The sequence below is a fragment of the Periplaneta americana genome, chromosome 10 (assembly GCF_040183065.1).
Source record: "Periplaneta americana isolate PAMFEO1 chromosome 10, P.americana_PAMFEO1_priV1, whole genome shotgun sequence".
In the NCBI taxonomy this organism is placed as follows: domain Eukaryota; kingdom Metazoa; phylum Arthropoda; class Insecta; order Blattodea; family Blattidae; genus Periplaneta; species Periplaneta americana.
In genome coordinates, this window is record NC_091126.1 from 27,440,929 (window position 1) to 27,447,201 (window position 6,273).

Below are 6,273 nucleotides of genomic sequence, written 5' to 3' on the forward strand. Positions count from 1 at the left end.
TTAATGAAAATCTTGTCTTCGGTCGTTAAGCGACAAAATGAGAACTCAGAACGGAAGAAAACAAATGATGACAGCACAACAAATGGCTTGGCCTGCTGAACTCGTAAGACCATAATGCTTAGTTCGGTATAAATGATCGATTTTGCACTGCCTTACAAAAAAAAAATTAAAAAATAAGAATAATTTTCAAGGGAAAAATTGTTCCGGGGCCGGGAATCGAACCCGGGACCTTTGGTTTAACGTACCAACGCTCTACCAACTGAGCTACCCGGGAACTCTACCCGACACCGATCCAATTTCTCCCTCTATATCCACAGACCTCAAAGTGGGCTGACAACAGTCAAGCAACCAACTTCGAGTGCACACTAACACTAACATTAACTAAAAAAAAATAATGTTGAATAAATTGTAAAAAATTAAATATTACAGTAGTTTACCGGTCTACAAGGACTGTGAAATTTGCTTGTGAAATAAATTTTCAAGTGAAATTATTAGTTACTGGAAGATAACCACTTAAATGTTGTGCTTTTTTTTGGCCCACTGTGTATGATTTTGATCCCTTGGTATTAGCCTATATCATGTATATCTAGATAAGCCTTATAGGCTTTGACGATATGTCAGGTTTACTATGCTGCAATAATAATAATAATAATAATAATAATAATAATAATAATTCTTTATTTATACTGGCAGTGTTAAGGCCATAGGCCCTTCTCTTACACTCTACCAGGTCACAAAGTATACAAGCAGTTAAAATTTAACAAAAAGTTAAAGAACAGAATACTAACATATTACAAAAAAAATAATAATAACATAATAAAATCGACACTAAACAACATGAAAATAATACAATAATAGAAAAAAGAAAGTAAAATAGAATGGAATATAATAAAAGCAACTCATTTAGTACAAATGGTTAATATGGAAAACATAAGGTAGAATATAACAAAATGGAATGCAATAAAATAATAATAAAAAAGAAAAGAAATATCATCTAGTTGTTACATAAGGAGTCACGTCATAATTCTCATTTGAATAGCATTAGCGAATGCACCGCCATCTCGTGTTCGTTTACGGCGGACGGGTGGCGATCCTGGCGGCTGTTCTCTTCAAAATGCTGCCGATTTTAACACAGGGATGAGCTATCTGTTACATAGGCCTATAAGATCTAGGGTATTAGTAAGTTGTCAATAAATTATCCACGCCTGTGGAATAACGGTTAGCACGTCTAGCCGCGAAACCAGGTGGCCCGGGTTCGATTCCCGGTCGGGGCAAGTTACCTGGTTGAGTTTTTTTCCGGGGTTTTCCCTCAACCCAATACGAGCAAATGCTGGGTAACTTACGGTGTTGGACCCCGGACTCATTTCACCGGCATCATCACCTTCATCTCATTCGGACGCTAAATAACCAAAGCTGTTGACAAAGCGTCGTAAAATAACCTACTAAAATAAAAATAAAAAAGTCAATAAATTTGGCAGCAGGAGGGTTAAGAGTGACTGAACTGCACATCTGTTTTTAATGATTAAATAAATGGTAGGTTATTCATTTATATTACTATTTTGTGACAAATCTTTGTGTAAGCTGCACCAGTTGAACTCCAGTAATGAACGTCCACGGCGATACATTTTTCAGATCCGGCATTCCGGGGAGTGCGTCGATTTAGGGAGACTGTCACATCGCAGTTTTGAACGCCCTCCCAGCTCCGTAACCCTTCGTCCGGATCCGATATCTCATTATTTTCCGCTACACTTTATCACTTTTTGACATGTTGAAACTAAATTCAAGTGATACGTAACGAGATCCTACGAATGTGGACGAAGTAATTCCGTTCGGAGAGCGGACAGTTATCTAACTCGGAGCTGTTTTATTGTAAAACATCCTCGCCCTCCCCCATGACACCTGCGTCGCATTCATATTTCGTCTCGAAAATACAGCATTCTCTCCTATACGCGTAACAATTAAGGGCACACCGAAGTGAGATTTGAAAAATTTAAACTATTACAACTACAGTTTTTTTTTCACACACATTATTCAACAAATAAATAATACACATACAAATTTTTAGCTCAATTGTTTTTTTTTACATTTTAAATATATTTAATAAAATATAAATTTAATTTCCTTAATTAATTAATTAATTAATTTATTTATTTATTTATTTTATTTATTCTAGTGCAGTTAAGGCCATCAGGCCTTCTCTTCCACAAAACCAGGAATACAAACACTATAATAGAATAAACACAAAAAAATACACTTTTTTATTATCCAATTTAATAAACCCTATTTCACCCTGAGGTATATTAGGGTTATAGTTGGTATCAAAATACATATTATAAGCAATAAACAATAATAAAATTATAATACAAAATTGTGGTCAAGGTTCAATTCACATGAATTATGTACAAGAATGCACTTTAATGAAAGAATGGGTCGTTTCATAAAGCCTCAAGGCATGTCTCTATATTTATATCTAATGGTTATAGGAAGAAATATATATATATAAAATAGCTATTAAACATGTTATTTTAGAAGCAATAAATAGCTATACTAAGAGATGGCTTAAAATTTACGAATTAAATACATTATTTAGTAACAACAATTGGCAATAATCAGGTATTACAAGAAATGGCTCAAAATTAGAAATTAAATGCCTAATTAAAATAAAAATTAAAACCAATAGTACAATATTATAGTATGCGAAATTGAAGACTTACAGTTTCATTATAGTTGATTAGAACTAATACAATTTTTTTCCCCCAGAATAATTTAACATTTTATAGTTTCACGAATATTCTATTCAAGAAGGACATGAAATACTTATATGATTTGGAGTTTGTAAGTGTATTGGTTAACGGTTTGGTAAATGTATAATTTAAAGTGTTGAGCAACAACTCAAGCTCGTATCTTTCACGGCAAAAAACTGGACAATCATATAATACATGTTTGACATCTTGAGATTCCTCCACAAAAGTGCAAGTTGCATCGTCTTTAATATGGAATCTATTTAAGTATTCCCCGAATTTTCCATGCCCAGTCAAAAACTGTGCCAGTACGAAATTTGGCGTTATTACTTTACATTTATTAAATACACTTACACAGTAAAGCGACATAAGAGAGAGAGAGAGAGAGAGAGAGAGAGCACTATAAACAAAGTAAAGCCACACAAAAATATACATAGGTTGCAGTCACACAAACTTTAAGGGGAGTGGATAGTGATGCCTGTGCGATTAAAGAATTTTTGTACAAAAGTTTAGTTCAATATTTCTAGGCTTTTAGTTTCCAGGATGGAACAAAAATTTCCATGTCCATACAGAAAATCATTCTGAATTAGTAGTATAAAAGACAATTAATTAGTTTCTTATCCAAGTGCATAAGAAATGCCCTAACAGATAACCTGTTTTCCCACTTTGCTAAGTGTACCTCATTCTTCAGGTGCACATTACTTGCTACAATCTTCACTCATATACCTTGTATTTTTTTCAAGTTATCAAGTAGGCTAATGTATATTGTAAATTCTAAAGCAAAATTTAGTTAAATATTTCACACTTAGTGAAACAAAAAAAAAAAAACTTAAATTTTATTAACAATTCTTGCCTTTTTTTTTCCGATGCATATATATTTTTTTCCTCGTCTTATGTGTGTGATATTCATAAATCCGTAGGTCTACTTTGTAGAACACAGGCTGTAGAAAACACTGTAAAAATTGTATGTAAATAGATTCAGTAATTTCAGAGAAAACTGCACTTAAGTTCGAAAAATAGCAACTGCATAAAAAGGACGTATGAGTTACATGCGCCGTCAAATTTAAAGAGGCCGTTTACGGCTTATCTGCAGAGAACCACCTCACAATATATATTTATAGATATTTTTAAAGAACAAGTTTTGTATGGTTTTAAACACAAAATAAAAAATCGGATTTTTGACCCCTAAATACTACCCAGTCCCCTTAAATGAGTGATTAAGTGCCATAATTAATTGTATCCTAACTAATTAACTAACATAAACAAGAAACTTGCAATTTTAATATAGATTAAAAAAGAAAAAGAAAAAAAAACACAAATCAATACTTCTAGTAATATCTAAAAAACATTAACTAAGACAAAATTTTCCAATTTAATTTTGAATTGTGAAAAAGTCCGGCAATCCCTGACGTCATTAGGTAACGAATTCCAGAGGTGAGGTATTTCTACAGTACAGAAAGATGAGTATAAAGACGTTCTATGATGAGGGATAGAAAGAAGTGCTTGATGTCGGTTTCGAAAAGTTGTAAGAAATTGAAAGCGCGATAACAGATAATTCGGAGTAGAAGTATGCATGATTCTAAACAGAAGAAACAGTTAATGTATTGTTCTTCGTTCCTTCAGACGCACCCATGAAAGTAACTGGAGGGAAGGTGTTATATGGACAAAGCTACGAGTATTGCAGATGAATCGTATGCACACATTATGAACACGTTGTAGTCTCTCATGCATACTTCTACCCCGAATTATCTGTTATCGCGCTTTCAATTTCTTACAACTCTTCGAAACCGACATCAAGCACTTCTTTCTATCCCTCATCACAGAACGTCTTTATACTCATCTTCCTATACTGTACAAATACCTCGCCTCTGGAATTCGTTACCTAATGACGTCAGGGACTGCCGGACTTTATCACAATTCAAAATTAAATTGGAAAATTTTCTCTTAGTTAATGTTTTTAGGTATTGCTAGAAGTATTGATTTGTGTTTTTTTTTCTTCTTCTTTTTTTAATCTACATTAAATTTGCAAGTTTCTTGTTTATGTTACTTAATTAGTTAGGATACAATTAATTATGATACTTAATCACTCATTTAAAGTTTGTGTGACTGCAAGCTGTGTATATTTTTGTGAGGCTTCACTTTGTTTATACAGTATTGTTTTTTTTCCTCTATCTCCTTATTTTTTGTGTAGCTTTATTTTGTATATAGTGTATTTTTTCTGTTTATTTATATTATTGTATTTGTATTCCTGGTGTTGTGGAAGAGAAGGCTTGATGGCCTTAACTACACCAGAATAAATAACTAATATATATATATATATATATATATATATATATATATGTACAGAGGTGTGAAAATTATTAGAATAATCTTAATTTTAAAGTTTTTTTTAATAGTTCCTTCACAAATATTAACTGAATTGATGAATATTGGTACATATTACTATACTGATGTAAGATATATTTACTACTAACAATGCCGGAAAACATTGTTGTACATTGGTATTTTTCTTATTTTACAATTGTTATGGGAATTCAGAAATTATTATATTATGTTGGCGGAATTGGAAACATAAAAAATTATATGCACAAAACAGATGTATACGTTCATTTGAACGTTCACAACAATGTAAACGCAAAGAACTATTTGTTTAAAGCATTTCTTAATTAATTTTTGGTGTTTCCAATTCCGCCAACATAATATAATAATTTCTGAATTCCCATAACAATTGTAAAATAAGAAAAATACCAATGTACAACAATGCTTTCCGGCTTTGTTAGTAGTAAATACATCCTACATCAGTATAGTAATATTATATCCCAATATTCCTCAATTCAATTAATATTTGTGAAGGAACTATTAAAAAACCTTTAAAATTAAGATTATTCTAATAATTTTCACACCTCTGTATATATAATAATAATAATAATAATAATAATAATAATAATAATAATAATATTTATTAATTCTATACACTTGAGCTACATTAGGCATTGCAGCCCGAAAGAGCAGAAGCTCGTGCTCGGGCGCAGTTCAGATCAGTTATACAAAATATATCACAAAATTACGAGAGTTCATTGAGCACAATCACATTAATAAATGGTAAAATACACACAGCATGTAATAACAGGGTCTATATACAAATAGAAAATACAGAAGTACATGAATATTAGAGTAACAATTTTTAACTCAATTAGCTTAAACAATTAAATAATTAATCTGATTTGTTTCTTAAATCTATGTGTGTTAAGTGTACTTAGCTCAGGGTAAGCTCTAATTAATGTATTATATAGTTTGGGTCCAAAATTTCTGCTGTGTTTTAATCCAGCAGTTGTGTGGCATTTGGGAGTATTTAGAAAGAAACTGTAGTTTTGTCTCGTCTGGTATTCATGAGAATCAAATTTAAATTTATTGTGGTTTTTATGGAAGTAAATCAGCAATTTTTGTTTATAAATTTGTTCTAGATTTGATACGCCAAATTCCTGAAAAATTAATTTTGTTGGGTAATCAAAAGGTTTATATAGATAAATTT

At 31.5% G+C, this 6,273-nt stretch overlaps 1 non-coding gene across 1 annotated transcript; it reads right to left on the minus strand.

Moving 5' to 3' along the window:
• Positions 1-201: 201 nt before the first annotated feature.
• TRNAN-GUU (transfer RNA asparagine (anticodon GUU)) lies at positions 202-274 on the minus strand. The gene has a single exon. It is a non-coding gene; the product is annotated as a tRNA-Asn (tRNA).
• Positions 275-6,273: the final 5,999 nt, after the last annotated feature.